This window comes from Schistocerca nitens, chromosome 5 (assembly GCF_023898315.1).
Source record: "Schistocerca nitens isolate TAMUIC-IGC-003100 chromosome 5, iqSchNite1.1, whole genome shotgun sequence".
Lineage (NCBI taxonomy): Eukaryota > Metazoa > Arthropoda > Insecta > Orthoptera > Acrididae > Schistocerca > Schistocerca nitens.
In genome coordinates this window covers 674,347,904-674,369,003 of record NC_064618.1, presented here as the reverse complement: position 1 = coordinate 674,369,003, position 21,100 = coordinate 674,347,904, and positions in this window count along the sequence as shown.

The following is a 21,100-nucleotide window of genomic DNA, read 5'->3' as shown; positions in this document are numbered from 1 at the left end:
TGGTCGGCGGAAGGTGCACGTGCCCGTCGACCTGGGACCGGACCGCAGCGATGCACGGATGCACGCCAAGACCGTAGGATCCTACGCAGTGCCGTAGGGGACCGCACCGCCACTTCCCAGCAAATTAGGGACACTGTTGCTCCTGGGGTATCGGCGAGGACCATTCGCAACCGTCTCCATGAAGCTGGGCTATGGTCCCGCACACCGTTAGGCCATCTTCCGCTCACGCCCCAACATCGTGCAGCCCGTCTCCAGTGGTGTCGCGACAGGCGTGAATGGAGGGACGAATGGAGACGTGTCGTCTTCAGCGATGAGAGTCGCTTCTGCCTTGGTGCCAATGATGGTCGTATGCGTGTTTGGCGCCGTGCAGGTGAGCGCCACAATCAGGACTGCATACGACCGAGGCACACAGGGCCAACACCCGGCATCATGGTGTGGGGAGCGATCTCCTACACTGGCCGTACACCACTGGTGATCGTCGAGGGGACACTGAATAGTGCACGGTACATCCAAACCGTCATCGAACCCATCGTTCTACCATTCCTAGACCGGCAAGGGAACTTGCTGTTCCAACAGGACAATGCACGTCCGCATGTATCCCGTGCCACCCAACGTGCTCTAGAAGGTGTAAGTCAACTACCCTGGCCAGCAAGATCTCCGGATCTGTCCCCCATTGAGCATGTTTGGAACTGGATGAAGCGTCGTCTCACGCGGTCTGCACGTCCAGCACGAACGCTGGTCCAACTGAGGCGCCAGGTGGAAATGGCATGGCAAGCCGTTCCACAGGACTACATCCAGCATCTCTACGATCGTCTCCATGGGAGAATAGCAGCCTGCATTGCTGCGAAAGGTGGATATACACTGTACTAGTGCCGACATTGTGCATGCTCTGTTGCCTGTGTCTATGTGCCTGTGGTTCTGTCAGTGTGATCATGTGATGTATCTGACCCCAGGAATGTGTCAATAAAGTTTCCCCTTCCTGGGACAATGAATTCACGGTGTTCTTATTTCAATTTCCAGGAGTGTATTTTACTATTTTCTTAGGGAAATATACTGACAAAGTTATCATGAAATAGGTTAAACTTTAAACTAGCATCAGGTTACCCGTACACCTCATTCCAGTCTAACTGTTACAAGTTTTCCCTAAAATTTTCTGTTGTTAAATCTTTAATTGAACATGCTATTTTGGAGGACTGCTTTGCATTACTGTATGGAGCTATGTCATATACTGTAATTAGCTGTGCATCAAGATCAGACATACCACTCTTCAGAGGAAAAGTTTTGATCTGATTAAATTTATCTTGGTCTATAAAAACATTGTCTATCAGTGCGCTGCTTTCCTATATTATTCGAGTATGGAAATCAATAACTGACGTGAAATTGAAAGAACCAAGTAATACTTCAAGATCAAGCTTTCTATCAGACTCTTTCAGGAAACCTACGTTGTAATCCCCATGTACAATAATTTGCTTCCCTCTGTCTGACAGACAGCACAACAAAGAATCCAAGTTATGCAAAAGTAATTGAAAATTTCCGAATGGGGACCTATACACAGCTACAATTATAAAATAGCCATTATTTAGTTTAAGCTCACAAGCATATTCTTCTATGTGTTACTCTACACAAAATTTCCAAGATTCCAAATTTTTCACAATATGACAGACTTTAACGTATATGGCAACGCCTCCTCTGTCCATAGTATCTCTGCTTACATGTGCTAAAAGCTTATATCCACCTACATTTACCATTTCCATAGCTGTGGCTATACAATGTTCAGGCAGGCATGGTACATCTATTCCACCCTCAATTTCTAAATCTTCTAAACAAACAAGAAGCTCATGTACTTTATTTTTTAATCCCCTGATAATATGATGCAATATATTGATATTATTTTTCACTGTGGTTTTGTGAGAATCTTGTGACACACTAACATTATTTTTCACTGTACTGTTATGAGAATCTTGTGATATTTTAAGATCTCTAGTACCTGCCCGTCTGAGCTTCTCACTAAGCTTAATTTCAGTCCATGTTGGATGACTGGACACTGATTGTAGTCTAAAAAAGAAGCACTCCCATGAGTTTCCATGCACCCCCCCCCCCCCCCCCCACCCCTGTTAAATAGTTAACTATCATCACAGCCAGTTTACCCTTTCCTTTTATATTGAAATTCAGGCCATGTCTTGTGAAATCACATCTACCAATACTGTCAACAGGAACCAAACCTATGCCTGATAAAGTAGCCACCCAAAGCAGCTGATCTAGCTTCATATTGACCCTCCTGAGAGAGCTGCTCAATGGGGGCCGATCATACTGCATGAAAGCAGGAACCAAGCCAACATTTGGATGGTTCGTTGCAGATGCTATTTTTACCAGTTCACACTCTATATTGTTGCCCTGATCCATATCAATATTGTTTCCCGCTGCACCCACTACTACAACATGATCCTACTTTGTAAAACCCTTGCAAAATGATCCTACATCCTCTATAACGTGGCTAAGACACGCACTGTGGTTGAAAATACTTGTGATCTGATACGTATCACCTAATTTTTCCTGCAAGATCTGCCCCACACCTCTCCCATGGCTACTATCTAACAACAGAACTTTCCTCCTTTTTGTTTTGAAACATTTGGTTTCTTAGTGTGTTGAGTGCTGACTGCACTGACATCTACTTGAGCCTCTTCCTTAGTTGACTGAGGCAGCAAGGCAAATCTATTGTTTGTGTCAATGATGAAACTGTCAGATACTGTTCTCTTTCTGTGGCCCCTGTTCCTTGCTACCACTTCCCATCTGTATTCACCCTTCTCCCCCCTCCCCCCTTAACCTCATTAGTTCCTCCCTAGCAATATGCACTTCTGCCTTGAGGACTCTAATCTTTCCTTCCTGTTCCGGTATTTTCCTATCCCTTGAACATAATCTGCAGTACCATGGAAGAGTCCCATTTACTTCCCCGATTCCCATGCCACTACATTCACCCCAATGTAAGCATCTGCCACAACAGCTGCACAGAACCCCAGAACTGACTTTTAAATGGCAACTCAAACACTTCTCGCTCATGATTGTTTACAATATGTTTACAATATTTATCTAGTCAATAACAGTAATATTCTATTAACTACGAGTACATATCACAAGGGTCACTAAAGTTATATGGAACAGGAATATACGTGTATACAACTAATATAGTAACGTAATGTCCTAACGTTAAAAATCAAAACTTGTATATATCCAAAAAATTGGGCCTAAGATCGTGTATGCGCGATACGTACTTTATGTGTTTTGAAAGGAAATCAAAGATAGAACTGAAAACCTTTAATTCCCCGAGTAGATAGATACTGCAAAATATGTGTGTTATGAAAGCAAACTAAATTCTTCACTTAATACTTAAAGAAATGTCTTAAATCGGTATGTAAACCTACGTATGAAGTACGCGGATACCGGCCCATAGGATATGTTCTTGTTTGTTTGCCGGCCGAAGTGGCCGTGCGGTTAAAGGCGCTGCAGTCTGGAACCGCAAGACCGCTACGATCGCAGGTTCGAATCCTGCCTCGGGCATGGATGTTTGTGATGTCCTTAGGTTAGTTAGGTTTAACTAGTTCTAAGTTCTAGGGGACTAATGACCTCAGCAGTTGAGTCCCATAGTACTCAGAGCCATTTGAACCTTGTTTGTTTGGAGAAATACTATGAAACGAGTGAAACCTTCAATAGATAATATGAAACCGACTCTAACTTTCTTGCGTCGTAATATTAACTTAATTGACAGTTATTATAGAATTAATTGCTTATAGACACAAGCTAAATATCCAAGCGTATGTGACCTTGCGCCTGGGCTGCCAAAGTTGAGCTATCGTGCATTATCTAATTTGAATCGCATTACCTAATTTCCAGAAAGCGGTCAGTCTCTGGCCCATGTACAGTTCTAATTATGCGCAAAAAAAGAGAGAAGTCATCGGCTTCTAGTCTCTCTGACACATTCATTTACGTTTCTTTCACTACCAGTACTATCGGTTTTCCAACCATTTACTACAGTACGTCATTTATGTACTCTAGGAACTACCACACCATATGGTAGAGTGCAACTGTAGGTCTATCTGAAAAGGGTCCCACAGTAGCGAGTAATAAAAGTCGGTTGAACGATGATTTTTTTTAGGTACATCCTTATTGGGTAGAGCATTCTTTAGAATAAGTACATTAGTTCAAAATTGCACTGAGCACTATGGGACTTAACTTCTGAGGTCATCAGTCCCCTAGAACTTAGAACTACTTAAACCTAACTAACCTAAGGACATCACACACATCCATGCCCGAGGCAGGATTCGAACCTGCGACCGTAAAGGTCGCGCGGTCGCAGACTGAAGCGCCTAGAACCGCTCGGCCACCCAGGCCGGCTGAGTACATTAGTCTACGGCAATTTATCTTCAGGTCGGAGGAGGTGACGAGCAACTGTATAATTACCACACGGAAAATAAAATGTTAGTTAAATAGACCGAAAATGCAAGTTTTGAGTTAGCTGAGTTCTAGTTTAGGGATCTACAGAAACGTCATGAGTTAATTTGGCATAAAACAGTTGGTACCGTCTTCTACATGGTCGACAACAACGGGCGCGAACATGCTGGGAAGGAGTTGGCGGCTTAACAGCGATTGAAGCCGAGTGTGAGAAAAAGCAAGTAGGGAAGAGCGAAACAAAACGTCGCTGTTGCGCTCCTTTTGTATCCTGCTGGGCGTTCCCGCCCTAGTCCGCCTCTCCGCGACGCAGACGTAAGCACCACAGCTCGGCTCTGCGCTCCAGTGACGTGTGGGCCGCAGGTGGAACGCGGCGTCGCGGGCTTATTGCCTGACATACGAGCGCGCGGATGGGCCGGCCCCAAAAATACGACGCGCGACGCTATCCGGGTCGTGCAGTCAGCCGAATTACTCGGCGCGGACTGATGAGATTACCCTGACGTCACGGCTCAGCTGCCTCTTTACTCACGGACGCGATCTGCAGGCGCTCTGTGCAACGGCAGGCAGCTGCTTGGAGAGGAGAGAAGCAGCAATATGCAATGGTCGCATTCCGTGCTTCCCTCTATTTGGATCAGGAAAACAAAGTGACTGAAAGCTGCTAGTCTACACGGCAGTTGCGAAGACAACAACAAATCAGAAAACATCATTGTTCACGTCGTCTGTTTTGCATGTCTAGGTGCCGGTTACGAGAGTTTCGTTGCAGATGGTACATGGAGCCAGTAACCTGATTATTGTTATTCGTCTTGGTTATTTCCTTGTTCCTTCGTTCTTGATTTTTTCAATTTCATTGTTTCCTGTGGGTTCTTCCCCATATTGTGTATTACCCATCTTACCCTATGGGTTAATCCTATTTTCCTGAGAATTCTGAAAATCTTGCACGAATTTGCATTGAGATCGAAGTCTTTCGCGACGGCACTGATATGTAAAACATTCTCGTTTCTTTTTTTTTCCGCGTCATTTCGGGACAAAATCTCAAGCTTTCGAAGATAGACAGTCCATCGTCATCGTCAAGAGCATCGAACTATGTTTGCTGGTTTTTAAATTATTTTTTTTTTTATTTATTAGAGGTGGAGCCCCTCCACGCCCACACTGGCATGATGGCCAACGCAAAAGGTCTACTGCCATCTCTGCATAAGGGTTAGTTTTCACAAAAGTGAGGTGTCGCAGGATGTGGATACTGCGATGTTTGCGTACGTCTGGTTCGGGTTAACCATTAATAGGCGCTCACCTGGAGATAGATTGGGTCGAAGTCGAACGAAGGGTAGCAGTTTGAAGGGCAGAGGAAAAAAAGTGCCAAGGCAAGAGCGAAGGGAAAAAAACCTCAGCGATAGTTAGGTCGTGTGGTAAGAGCAGTAGCGGATGTCTTGCTGCCTGCGATAGGTCGTGCAAGGGTAGGCTTTGTTAGTAGTGGGTATCATGCATGTCAATACCTTTGGCGTTGTGCGGTGGTGTTGCTCGGAGGCTGCCGCTGGGTGCCGGTGTAGAGTTCTGGTTCAGCGTCAGCAACCTGTAACAGTTAGGTTTAGTATCGTTTTTGTGTCCGATAGGTCATATATCGGATGCACAGTGTAGGGTGATGTTGGCGAATTGTTTGTGTGTCAGTGGGCGAGCTCGTCGGTGTCCCTGCTGTGGCCTGTTGGTCGGCTCTAATAGCAGCTGGTAATTACCAGTTAGTGTTGCTGATATGCAGGGGCGTGCCGACGTTTGTCGCTTGTCAGTGTGCTAGTTTACCATAGGTGGTTATGCCCTACCTAGTAGTGTCTTTGGCCGCTTGAGCTTCCGCCTGTGGTTGTGATCCTAGTTTCCCAGAGTGAGGATGAAACGATTGTTCGCGTGTCTCGAGTTCCTGTATAGTCGTGTGGCGTGTTTTTTGAATGCTTCCTTGAGGGTTTAATGGCGGTATTTTTGCGGCTGCTGTGGTGGCCTTATATAGCCCGTGGACGGCTTCAGATTGGTCGGTTTGTTATTGGTCGGCAATTACGTACTGCTGTCGCAGACGTTGTTCAACGTCCGCGCTGGTGGCGCCACCGCTTCCGGGGGAACGTAAACCTGCAAGGAATGTCTCTGCTGCTTCCACACATCGAGCGCTCGTTTCCATGCACCGCTCAGATCGTATCCGCTATCACGGTTAACGTTCTTCTCGCTCATTCTTATTTCAACAGCCTCCTCAATAACAGAATCCCAGTATTTGGGGGCATGGGACAAAGATTGGAAAAGAAGACTGAGGATTCGTTAGGTTACGATTAGCTTGACTGTAGCCAATGTATAGACACTGAAGAGGCAGTCTCCCATCGCGCTTGTTAATGGAAGCAAGAATGAAGAAAAATCAAGACCTGCTCATAATGTCTGTTGACCTAGAAAACGCGTTCGACAATGCAAAGTGGTATGTAAAACATTCTCGGTTTTCTTGCCGCATCAATTCGGGATAAAATCTCAAGCTTTGAACGATAGCCTCCATCGTCATCGTCCGGAGAAACAGACTGTCTTCACTGCTTTTTTCTTTTTTTCTTATTTATTCAATTTAGGTCAGACTGTTTCTACCGTTTCCTATGCTGTGCAGAACACCAGCGGCATATTAAAATTAGGTAACTAGAGAAATAGGCAATTGCGGAGCCAAGCCTCACGAACAAACATAAAATACTGTTTGATGAAACAAAAATTCTGTTATTAAGGAGGCTGTTGAAATAAGAATGAGAGAGAAGAACTTGCGATAGCGGAAACTATCTGAGCGGTGCATGGAAACGAACGCTCGATGAGGAGAAGCAGAAGAGACATTCCTTGCAGGTATTAATTAAAATTAGGTAACTAGAGAAATAGGCAATTGCGGAGCCAAGCCTCACGAACAAACATAAAATACTGTTTGATGAAACAAAAATTCTGTTATTAAGGAGGCTGTTGAAATAAGAATGAGAGAGAAGAACTTGTGATAGCGGAAACTATCTGAGCGGTGCATGGAAACGAGCGCTCGATGTATGGAAGCAGCAGAGACATTCCTTGCAGGGTTTACATTCCCACGGAAGTGGTGGCGCCACCAGCCCAGATATTGACACCGTCTGCGACTGCAGTACGTAATCGCTGACCAATCTGAAGCCCTCCACGGGCTATATAAGGCCACCACAGCAGCAATGAAAACCCTCTGCTTTCCTCCTTCCTCACCACCCCCCACCCATTGCCGCGCCTCTATCGCTGTATCCCTCCCTCTCTCCACACCAACACCCTCCATCTCCTTCATCAGGGCAATTTCCAGCACCTTCTGCTCCCGGATGTTGAACTTCACCGTGACATCTACCCTTCCTTCCAACTGTAACCTGGCCTTGTTCCCTCCCCAGGGCCCCCACTTCCTCTCCCCTGCTTCTCCCAGAGCGGATTTTCCTCCTTTCCCCCCTGAGTCCCTGCACCCCTCCTCAACTATTTCCCTCCCACGTCCTTCCCTCCCCAGCCCTCTTTGCCGCCCCCTCCCATCTCCCCCCTCTACCCACCCTTCTTCCCTTCTCCCTCTTCTCCATGCCCCTGGCAGTTCCTGTGTTTTGCTCATCGTCATCAGTGTTGCGTTTGGTGCTGTTCTCCTGTGCGTCAAGAGTTGTGATTTTAATTGTGTGCTGGACTTGCACATAGTGTTACTGTCAGAGATCATTAAGTGGTGTGCCATCCATTGATACTTTTATGCTGTAGCCATACTTCGTCTTCTGTTCTTTTAACTGTCCCAGTGTGAGGTTTCTCGTGCACAATACTTTTTCTTAGGTTTTTGCCACCATTTTACAGTCGCCCCCTTTTTGTCTGCTCTCTTCCTATATGCGCCTCATATATATATATATATATATATATATATATATATATATATATATATATATACCCATTTTATCTGCTCTCTTCCTATATGCTCTTCATATATATATATATATATATATATATATATATATATATATATATATATATATTTGTCCGCCATATTTTCTCCTTTATAATTTTAAATGTCTTCTGTTGTATCATTGTTGTCTTTTTTGCTGAAGAGCAGCAAATATGCTGCTGCCAGCCTGCCCCGGATGGGGAATTGAAATTGAATAAATAAGAAAAAAAGAAAAAAGCAGTGAAGACAGTCTGTTTCTCCGGACGATGACGATGGAGGCTATCGTTGAAAGCTTGAGATTTTATCGCGAATTGATGCGGGAAGAAAACCGAGAATGTTTTACATACCACTTTGCATTGTCGAACGCGTTTTCTAGGTCAACAGACATTATGAGCAGGTCTTGATTTTTCTTCATTCTTGCTTCCATTAACAAGCGCGATGAGAGACTGCCTCTTCAGTGTCTATATCTTGGCTACAGTCAAGCTAATCGTAACCTAACGAATCCTCAGTCTTCTTTTCCAATCTTCTGCACATTATTCTTGTCAGCACGTTGGATGCACGAGCGGTTAAATGGAGACGACCGGAGTGGCCGACGGTTCTAGGCACTACAGTCTGGAACCGCGTGACCGCTACGGTCGCAGGTTTGAATCCTGCCTCAGGCATGGATGTGTGTGATGTTCTTAGGTTAGTTACGTTTAAGTAGTTCTAAGTTCTAGGGGACAGATGACCTCAGCAGTTAAGTCCCATAGTGCTCAGTGTCATTTGAACCACTTTATTAAATGAAATGAATGATATTTCTCGCATCTATCTGCCGTTGACATTTTCGGAATTGTGTAAAAGATATTCTTCCGAAAGTCTGATGCTTCGTCGCCAGTCAAAGATTCTACACACCAGCTTGAATAGTCGTTTCGTTGGCACTTTCCCCAATTATTTTAAAAATTCCTGTGCTATATTATCTCTGTCTCTTGTGCCTCACTTGATTACAAGTCTTCCAAAGGTCTTTTAAATTCTGTCTCTAATACAGGATTCCCTGTCTCTTCCATATTCATCCAGTTTCTTCTTCTATTATGACATCCGGAAATTCCTTCGCATCATAGACAGAAACCTTCAGTGTACTCTTTCTACCTACACACTCTGTCATCTGCGTTTAGAAGTGGAATTCCTATTGCACTCTTAATATTATCACCCTTGCTTTCAGCTTCACCAAAGGTTGCTTTGACTTTTATGTACGTTGAGTTGGACCAGCTGACGATCATTTGTACTCGAAGTTCTTCACTTCTTTCGTGCAGCCATTTCGTCTTTTCTGTCCTGCACTTCCTACTTATTTCATTCCTAAGATATTTGCATTTCTGTACTGCTGTCTTTCCCCTAAAATTTTTGAAATTGCTTCTTTCGTCGATCGGTTGAAGTATTTCGTTTGTTACTCAAAGTTTTTTCGCTCCTATCTTTCTTATACCTATATTTGCCTGTCCAGTATCTGTTCAAATGGTTCATATGGCTCTGAGCACTATGGGACTTAACTTCTGAGGTCATCCGTCCCCTAGAACTCAGAACTACGTAAACCTAACGAACCTAAGGACATCACACACATCCATGCCCGAGGCAGGATTCGAACCTGCGACCGTAGCGGTTGCGCGGCTCCAGACTGAAGCCACTCCGGCCGGGCAGTATCTGTGAATGCCATTTTCAGAGACGTCGAATTCTCTTCTACTGAACTACCTACACTGATATTCCGCATCGCGGTACACACATCCTTAACGAACTTCAAACGTGTCTCATCATTCCTCAGCATCCTACTTCCTCCCACTCTTAAACCTCAGTTTTGTACCTGTTATTACACTATTAAAGCCCTTTTCTGATTTCATCGTCTTCAAAGAAGTGCAACACTTGCAGCTAGATCCACAGCACTCTGTAGGTTTACAGAAAGTCTTTGTAGAACTTTGCTGACTTGATTGATCCGTAACACAGTTCCATGCCAGACCACTGTACAAGAAAAAAATTTAAATTCTGATGCCTCTCTCAGCTTTGTACCCTAAGCCGCCCTGTCAAATGCTTCATGTCTTCTCTACTTCAATGAATAGTAGATAATCGAGTTGTGCCAAAGAAACTGCCATCGTGAAGCAAGGTATGAAACGCATAGAAGAAATTAATATGAGTACTCAAAATTGTGAGATTTACTCAGAATTTTTTATTGGTTATGACATTCCATTCAGTATTTTTATTGGTGATGACATTCTATTCAGTATATTTTATTGATTATGACATTCTATTCAGTTCGTACCAAATCGGGTTATTTCTCCTGAAACTCCCTCTATTTGGCGCTGAGAAGTGGACACCACGAAAGTGAGGACAGCCATCGTCGCAGTCGTAGCGGAACATTCATGGGGAGAGGCTCTGGAGGCGCCATCAGAGAGTGTTGCGCGACACAAAGAAGGCGTGTCCCCGCGCTGGAACGACGCCAGCGGGAGGTGTTGACTGCAGATGAGGAGCGCGCGCCGACCGGCCGAAACGACGCGCGCTGGCTGCGCGCGCCATATCCATACTGATGAAGGCAGTTTGCGAAATTGAATCCTCCAAGACACGGCGGATATGAGGGCTCTCGCGGTGTATCCCTCCTCGCCAACTCGACTGCCGCAATTGCGGCCGATCCTGGCGGATAAGCTGTCGGCGCTGACCCTTATTGCACTTCGGGCGCCTAACCGTCTGTCCTACGGCCGTTCCGAAACTCGCAGAGCTCCGAGCTGGAAGACTGCTCCGCAGAGAGAGTTAGCTGCTACCTCTGCACCTTGAAACTTTCCTGATTTGTAAATTCCTGAATTTCACTACCGAATCGAATTTATTTGTAGTTTTTTATTTATGTTAGAGACTGAAAAGACACGAAGTGAAGATCGCACATGAAATCTTTATTTAGACTCGTTACTAGTTTCGGCTGACAATATAGTCCTGTTCAGATCTCAGATATAAAGCATATTTTTGCGTATTAGCAACATACGACAGCTTACGGAACTGCACATAATATTGTAGCAGGCTTCAAAAGTGTACACACGAATTAATTACAGAATACATACCACAAAACCTCCGTGATTAGTGTTGGTCCCATTATGGCTTCACACATCGTAAAAATAAGAACATCCGCATATGATACAATTAAAAATAGCATTTCACTGTTCGTGGCCGAATGATGATGTAAATACTGATGGTGTCAGTTACTAAGTTGTAACGAGAGAGTGCCTTTGGTAAGATGATATCTTCTATATTTAGACGCTTTAGTGTATAGTTCCTCACTGTTTTATTGTCACTGCTTCTTAGCTGTATTAATGTTTATTTTCATTTTTATGACCATCGTTCAGTTAAACTGACCACGAACGATGAAAAGCTATTTTTAATTATGTCAGGTATGGGTGTTGTCACTTTCTACATCTACATCTACTACATCTACATACATACTGCGCAATCCACCATACGGTGCGTGGCGGAGGGTACCTCGTATCACAACTAGCATATTCTCTCCCTGTTCCACTCCCAAACAGAACGAGGGAAAAATGACTGCCTATATGCCTCTGTTCGCGCCATAATCTCTCTTACCTTATCTTTGTGGTCTTTCCGCGAAATATAAGTTGGCGGCAGTAAAACTGTTCTGCAGTCGGTCTCAAACGCTGGTTCTCTAAATTTACTCAGTAGCGATTCACGAAAAGAACGCCTCCTTGCCTCTAGAGACTCCCACCCGATTTCCTGAAGCATTTCCGTAACACTCGCGTGATGATCAAACCTACCAGTAACAAATCTAGCAGCCCGCCTCTGAATTGCTTCTATGTCCTCCATCAATCCGACCTGATAGGGATCCCAAACGCTCGAGCGCTGATTTTAACAGTGTGTGAAGCTGTAATGGCACTAACACTTATCAAGAACGTTTTGTGTTTTGTATTCTGTAATTAATTCGTATATATTATTTTGACCCCTGCTGCAATATTAGGTGCAGTTCTGTAAGCTGTTGTATGTTGCTAACATGGGGAAACCTTGTTTTATGATTTAGATCTGAAGATGGGTAGATTGTTAGCCGAAACTAGTAATTAAGCCAAATAAAGAAGATTTAATGTGCGGTCTTGACTTGATGGGTTTTCACTCGATAACATAAATAAAAAAATTACAAGAGATCGCGTATCTCCTCGTTGACAATGTCAATAAACATGATTTGTTATTTTCGTATATTTTATATATTGGTTGCTTTTTTATAAATGACCTGTACCTTAGAAGCTGGTACACGCCGTCCTTCCCAGTTATTATTAGTATTATTAAGATCCAGAGTGCCCTAATGCAATTGTTTCTTTTTCCTTTATAAATAGTTAATATCGTTTTAATGTTCCTAGAACTGCACTGTAAAGGAGGTTAAAATCATCTATGAGGCACCTCACATGCGGTCTTCAAACCAACGTTATTTGGGGTGAAGTTTTGAGGTAAACTGGATCCAGTACGAAAAATGGGAACTCTGGGCACATGAACGTTGTGCAGGCGTTGAAGATTGAATGTATTACAATGAAAACAGTTTTTTCTTACTTTCAGCTTTAAAAATTGAGCAAGTGTAGTTTAGCTAACTTGCATCGTGTGAAAGAACCGAAATTTTTTTTCGTAGTAAAACTTACGTTTCCGTTAGTTTTATGATTTATTGTGTTCTACTTTCGGTATATAAACAGATCATCGAAGAAATCCGGCGTTGCTCAGGTACTGGTATTCATTTATAGCTCTTCGTCCACGTCTGTGCCATGCAGTGTCTGGCTTTGTGCTATCTCCTTAAGTATGTTTCGTACAATCACATAAGCTTGCATTCCGCTTCTTTGTTGTGTGGTAACGTGCTTGCCTCATGTGTATTGTGCCCTGGTTCGATTCCCCGCCAGGTTGGACATTTTTTCCTCTCGTGGATTGGGTGTTGTGTTGTTCTCATCATCATTTCATCCTCATCATCGGCTGCAAGTCGCCCAATGTGGCGCCGACTGAAATCAGACTTGCACCTGGCGGCCGAACCCGACTGGGACCTCCCAGCCAACAATGCCATACGATCATTTTAGTTTTTTATATAAGTTTGTAGATACATTCGGCGGCATATAAGGATTCTGTCTGCAAAATCTATTGCGAATCGAGTTTGTAGATTACATTTGTTTGTGAAGCACAAAAACACCTTTTCTATTTACCGACCTGTATTTTGTTGTATGGCCTATAGTATCCGACACTTTCGTTAAAATCTCGAATTGTAGGCCAGCTTAGGCGAGAGCGCTAATGTGCTGCTTCCTGGGCTTGGGTAGGCGCGCCGGCCCCGGATCGAGTTCGTCTGGGGGATTAACGGCAAGGGCCAGTGTGCCAGCCAGCCTGGGCGTCGTCTTTTAGGCAGTTTTCCACATCCAACTAGGTGAATACCGGGCTGGTCTCCACGTCCCACCTCGGTTACACGACTCGCAGACATTTGAAACACATTCGCACTATTTCATGGTTTACACTCGACGGAGACAGCCTTGGTACACTGGTTCTGTGCCGGGGGGGGGGGGGGGGTACGGTGTGGTGGCAGGAAGGGCTTCTGGCCATCCCTTCAATTAACCATGCCAAATCCGATGGTAACCATGCCGAAACCGCAGAAATTGCGGGACAAAGGCACAAGCAAAAGAAGAAGAAGAAGAAGAAAATCTTTTCTCACTGTTTGTCATTCTGGTCTGAAATCTCCCTTTCGTGATTAATACAAAAAAGTGTTCAAATAAAGCTTTTATGCAATTGCACCTAATTTCAAAACAAACCAAAGGTTTTGAACTAGTGTAAGCTTAAGTAGACCAGTCTAGCAGCTATTCCCCTGATTATACAGGAAAATAAGGAGAGTGGCAACGTACTGTTAGGCATGAGTAGTAATTGTTCGTGATTCAGTTATTTTAAGAGCACAGGATGAGGTAGATCCGCCAGTCGCAGTTCACGACTCTTTACAAGGGCGCTGCAGTGTTGCCGGTACTTGGCGTTAGAAAACATTCACTTCTTCATTCTGATAAATATTCACGCTGGTCTTCAGGTTCTTGGCGTGTAGGGTTGCATGTGACAGTGGTTCTCCATTGCCCAGTGCTGTGGGCCATGTTGACGTAATTTTGTCTTTCCTCTCGCTGCTGGAGTTTGAAGGAATGAAAAAAGATAAGAGTTTAAGTTGCCATCGACGACGAGGTCATAAGGAACGGAGTGCTAGCTCGGTTCAAATGGTTCAAATGGCTCTGAGCACTATGGGACTCAACTTCTGAGGTCATTAGTCCCCTAGAACTTAGAACTAGTTAAACCTAACTAACCTAAGGACATCACATACATCCATGCCCAAGGCAGGATTCGAACCTGCGACCGTAGCGGTCTCGCGGTTCCAAACTGCAGCTGCTAGCTCGGATTAGGAAAGGATGGCGGAGGGAAGTCGGCCCTGCCCTTCTCGAAGGAACTATTCCGACTTTTGCCTTAAGCGATTTAGAGAAGTCAAGGAAGATCTACATTTGGATAACCCAGTGGTGGTTTCAACTAACGTACTCCCAAATACAAGTAAAGCACTAAGTAGTTAGCACCACTGTGCCACTTCTCTACGTTGGAGTTTCACCTAGCCGGAACCACTGGTTCTCGGATGGTCTGATTTGGACATACACTGATGCAGTGTTGTTAGAAAATATAGCTAATAAACTACGCATCTGATTGTTTAGAATAGTAGCTGCTTCTCTGTCACGGTTAATACTACAGAAACTACGACTTCTTAAACTGTATCAAAGTCAACTGGAACCTATGATTGTGGCACTCTTTCAGTGCATATTCAAGTATTCCAGTTTCTGTGCAACTAAATGCCGATGAAGCTTTGCACTGATGTGTTGGACAGTATTTCTAGTATGCCTGTCGATCGCGTCACGTCGCTCTTTCCAGTCCTGAGCACACAGTGAGCACGTGTAGATTCCTAGAACAATGGTGTCTCCCGTCGAGCATGGGTTTCCGCTGAGCGGCTTCGTCTGATTTCATGCAACGCCACACAATGCACCTGTCACGACAAGTCTCTGCTGCAGAGAATGCCGCTGCAGCATTTTCGATGGGAAGTGTTTGATCACCGCCGTACCACCTGGACTAGCCTTCCTATGATGTTAATCTTTGCTCCATGAACCGCTGGCTAAGAAGACAAAGTTTTTATACTGAAGACGAACTGGAGACCCGCTTAGGGAAGTGACCGAAAGCACAGATGCCTGCCTTGTGCGCGATCGTATTGGGAAGTTGATACAAAGCTACGACAACTGTCCAAGTCAGAGCAGCGACTATGTAAAAAAGTAGCTGGAAGGTGTAGTAAACTGCTGCAAATAAAACACTTTTTATTTTCGTTGCGGTGTCCATCTCCAGACCGATCAGACCTTACTTCCGTATTCCATTACCCTTGTTTTACTTTTGTTTATATTTATTTTATAACTTTTTTCAAGAACCTTCCATTCCATTCAGATGATCTTCCATATTCTTTTCTGTCTCTGGCAGAATTGCGAAGGGTGCTCAATAAGTAATGTATACATTTATTTCTCGGCCAGTTTTGTTAAAGAACTGTAATTTTATTTGCGACATTCCGCATCGGAACCGCGTGACTGCTACGGTCGCAGGTTCGAATCCTGCCTCGGGCATGGATGTTTGTGATGTTCTTAGGTTAGTTAGATTTAAGTAGTTTAAGTTCTAGGGGACTAATGACCACAGATGTTAAGTCCCATAGTGCTCAGAGCCATCTGAAGCCAGCCATTCCGCATCACGTCGTATATTTCCAGTACCTCCTGCTAGATGACAGTGCTATAACCAATCTTCAAAATGTCGTCTAAAACTGAGGTGCATTGCAAGCAGAGAGGAGTTATTGAATTCCTTTTGACAAAAACCACGCCATACAAATATTCACAGGCGTTTACCCAGTATGTATGGACACAGGGCAATGGATAAAAGTAATCGACACCTCAGAACAACACCTCCAAATCCTTTAAAATTTATTCTGTAACAATGTTGTGAGAACGTATATTCTTTGTATTTGTGATGATGTTTTCTCTTCTGCTTTATGATCCATCCACCCAATAGTTTCCGACGCAATACTTGTTTACAAAATATGACAGTATACATGTGATGTGTTACGACAGTGAAAGGAACCTGTGACTACTGGAGGTACTTTATTTCACTTATTTTATGTTTACCGTTAGATACACGTTTAATTTTTTGTCAAAGGAAACCCAAAACCATGCTCTGAAATAGTGGTTTGTTTGTCCACTAGACAGTGGCACAAGTTCCTCCAAAAAATCGTAACACAACATACACACAAATGTCATACTAACAAATATAAATCCACCTGATGATGGAGGTTTAAACCTTTGAAACGCATCGTGGAGATAAATAAACAGTGACTAGTAACTGAAAACTTGTTGTTTCATTTAATTTAAAGTACGGTAAGTTGCTGGGCGAAGCGTCTATCGTCAGCAGAACCAGGAGAAGGAAATCTGCCTGATCATTGTCACAGGAAATGAAACGTGGATTCACTTCATTCAACCCGAAACAAATCAGCAACCTACGGAACGCCTCATTCGAAGAAGTAGTGGGAAAGAGTACACTCAAATGGTAAATTCATTGCTACAGCCCTCTGGGGCTCTGAAGGGGTTCTTCTATTCTATGTCCTCTCTCACAGACGAACGATCACATCTGAAGAATATTATAAGGCTTTTCGGAAACTGAGGAAACAATTACAGCGTGTTGGTGGCCACAGATATACGAATCACTTCTACCATTCGACGACAACGCAAGGCTACACACGAGTCTCAATTTCCGAAAAGAGCTCCCATAACTTCGGTGGATTATTTTACCTCATCCACCCTGCCACCCGGATTTTGCACCTTGTTAACTCCATCCCTGTGGCGTACTGAAGAACCGACTCAGTAGGAAGTACTGCAGCAATAATGGGGGAGCTTGGCTGAGTAGCAGACCAGTAGAGTTGAAGCATGGCGGCGTACAAGCTTCCACATTAAGGTGGCCTAATGTCAGAGAACTGAGCGGAGATAACGTCCCAAAAACTAGGCTTTATTGCCAAAGAGTTGGGGAACAATATGGTGTGTGTTTGGGGAACAATATGGTGTGTGTAAATCATAAATAAAACCATCCTGAATTGAAAAAATGTATTTCTTTAATAGTAGAACGACCCTCCTGCAGTGTCATCACCATACATCATAGTTTTCGACTCTCCTACAATGTCATCAGCATATGTCATAGTTTTTATTTATGCTCCCTGAGCATCAGTTTCCTTTTCAAATTTTTCCTTGGTTTACTCTACTGCGTCCTCAATGTACAAAGTGTTTAGCATCGGACGCAGGTTACAATCCTTTCTGACACCCATCTCAACCTTTCACGTCCTTCGACTCTTGCAGCTAAAATCTGGTTTCAGTGTAAGCTGTAAATCGCTTTTCGCTCCATATATTTTATCCGTACTACATTCAGAATATGAAAGAGTGTATTGTAGACAACATTGTCAAAAGCTTTCTGTACATCTACAAACGCTATAAGCGTAACCTTCCTTTTTTTCAACTTATATTTTAAGGTAAATAGTATGAACAATATTGCCTCAGGTGGTCCTACATTTCTCCAGTACCCAAACTGAACTTCCCCGAGGTCAGATTCTTCAAGTATTTCAAAAAAAATGGTTCAAATGGCTCTGAGCACTATGGGACTCAACTGCTGAGGTCATTAGTCCCCTAGAACTTAGAACTAGTTAAACCTAACTAACCTAAGGACATCACAAACATCCATGCCCGAGGCAGGATTCGAACCTGCGACCGTAGCGGTCTTGCGGTTCCAGACTGCAGCGCCTTTAACCGCACGGCCACTTCGGCCGGCTCAAGTATTTCCTTTCTTAAGTGATTCATATCTGCGTTTTGCAAAGTATAACTTACGAAACTGGTAGTTCGGTAACATTCACACTGGATAACTCCTGCCTTCTTTGGAAATGGAATTATTACATTCCTCTTGAATTCTGAGTATATTTCGCCTTTCTCATGTATCTTGCATTCCATCTGGAACAGTTTTGTCAGGGCTGACTCTCCCAAGGATCACAATAATTACCTGGCGTCTACTTCAGGAGCTTTGTTTCCACTTAGGTATGTGAAATTCGTCTCACAGGACCATCGCTTGCTCCTAATCTTCATCTAATTCCTCTTAGTCTCAATAACATCGTCTGCAAGTTCGTTTCCCTTGCATGGTACTTGCATATATTCTTTCTAACTTTGACCTTTTCCTTCTTTCCCTAATACTAACTTGGCATCTGAGCTGTTGATATTCTTACATTTGCTCCTCGTATCTCCAAAGGTCTCTGTAATTTTCCTATAGACAGCATATAATAAGTCAAGACATTTATTACCACTTCTCACTGCGAGATCGAAAGGCGCCTGGAAAGTATCCAATCAGAGGTGAGACAAATGGGCAATAATTATAGAGACGATGTGGGTCGAAAATACACAGTGATAAGCGACATTCTCGAAGGGCGATCTACGGCATATCTGACGACAGAGTACAATGCACCTGCTGGGGCAAGTGTTTCGAAGCTAGTCGTTCAGCCAATATTTCTGAACATGGGGCTCTACAGCAGACGACCCCTAAGTGCTTCCATGATGATGCAACGACACTGTTAGTTACGTTTGCAGTGGACACGGGGAACGTGTAACCTAATTGAATGGATCACGTTTCTAGTTACCCCAGTGCAATGGACATGTCTGGATAAACCGCCATCCAGTGAACGCCTGCTCGTAACATCGCTGCGAGATGCAGATCTTTGGGCGCAATATTATTATAAGGCAGAGACGCACCTGTGATTTGTGGGACCTGAGGTAGTAAGCTACGGGACCATGGCAGTTATGGTCTATTTGAACATTATTGTGGACCACCTGCACCCTTGCATGCTTCATGTCTTTTGGGGTGGCAGTGGCATCTTCCAGCTGACTTATTGTCCGTGCCAAAAGGCCAGAATCGTGATACAGTAGTTAGACGAGAATGTGACGTGATTTGTGGCATAGAGAAAGCTGTGCCCCGTTCGACAGGTGGTGTCAAGGCTGCAGCAGAGCGCACTGTACGACAGGGTGCTTGTATCAAGAGCTGTGCCATGCAGCGCCACGTGGAAGCAACGAGCGAAGGCTCACGGTACTTGTTGAGGAGCAACGGAACAGCACGAATCGTGAGAGGCGCCTGAGAAACTGGTGGTGGAAGTACGGTACATCCGGTATTGTCCTCGTATCTGGAATCTTTTCATTGCTACTCCTAGAGAGTACAGACTAGAGCAACTCCGTTTGTCTTGCATACAGCGCTTTAAGTGAGCTGGTGGACGTTGTTTCTGAGTGTGCCCACTGTACGACCGACCTACTCTTACTTGTACCAGAACAGGCACTAGTGCTACGTACCGTAAATGTGCCGCAGGTCTCTGGGAAGTTGATCATGTTCATACACTGCCTTTAACGATTTTGCGTGTGATTGATTATGTCTGGTTATGACTCTCCAGATTGAAATTATTTCGTGCAGTCCTTGCTGCAGAACTGAGTGAAGCGAATTTTGTGTACATGACTTAATGGTAAAATGTCCGCCTCCCTAGCTGAGTGGTCAGTGAGGCTTACTGCCATGCAGGGAGGTGCGGGATCTATTCTCGGCGTGGTGGCACATCTTATCCGTCTGAGGACTGGGTGTTTTGTTGTCATCTTCATTTCATCACCATCGCTGCACTGACGACAAGTACAGAGACTTGCACGAGGCGACCGAACAACTCCAGATGGAGTCTTCCGGCCAATAAAGCAATACGGTCATTTCATTTCAATAATAAAATTATTTTGGGGGTAAATTAGTAGTGATGATTAGGTTGTTAATTATGTTGCTCATTTAATTGTGTCATTTCGTGAGCACAACATATATTCTGCACACTTGACTTCTAGGGTCTAGCATAATTAAATTGCTGTTCTGATACTATGAGCATTGACCTTATACTGTAAATTTTAAATAGTCCTTGTGAATTGTAATTCCTGCTTGGAATAGCGTAAATTAGTTGTGTTGTTTTTACTATTATTAGTATTGTCCACTTATTCTCTAGCTTGTGCTCTTCCAGTTTGGATTTTGGTCATTCAAGGTCTGGTTCTTGTTCTTATGCGTTATTTGACAAGCCTTTAATGCTGTTCCTGAACATCTGACTTGAAACTTGCTATTCTTGTAAGCTGCTTAACGATTTCTGGGGGAGGTGGGGCACATAATAAGGATTGAGAATTGCATTGCAACTATGGCCGCAAACGTCATGGGAAAGTGGCAGCAGAGATCGAAGATCTGAAAGGAAGCTAGAGAGTGATTCATTTGAAAATTTACTGGACGTAATGAGAACACGGAATGAGCACACCACAGGCTGCGCCTCACATCTTCTGGAACATCTTGAAGCAAGGCCTGAAGAACCTCTTCCAGCAAGGTCTGAGAATTAGAAATGTTCAAGCGGGATGGTAAAAGTTATGGCCCCAAATCCGCACACATTACTGTGAAGCGATCTTGTGATGTTTGGTGCCACTCACCGAGGGGTTGCCCACAAATGCTCATTTTGGTGATTGAATACGCCATCCTTCGTGAATGGAGCAACACATTAGCTGGGAAACGCACATCTCGGCCACTTTGTCTCGGGCACTTTGTTACAGCAACCTCTGTGCGAAGCGCACCATGTGCAGGATTGTCATCGGGGTGCAATACCTGCAG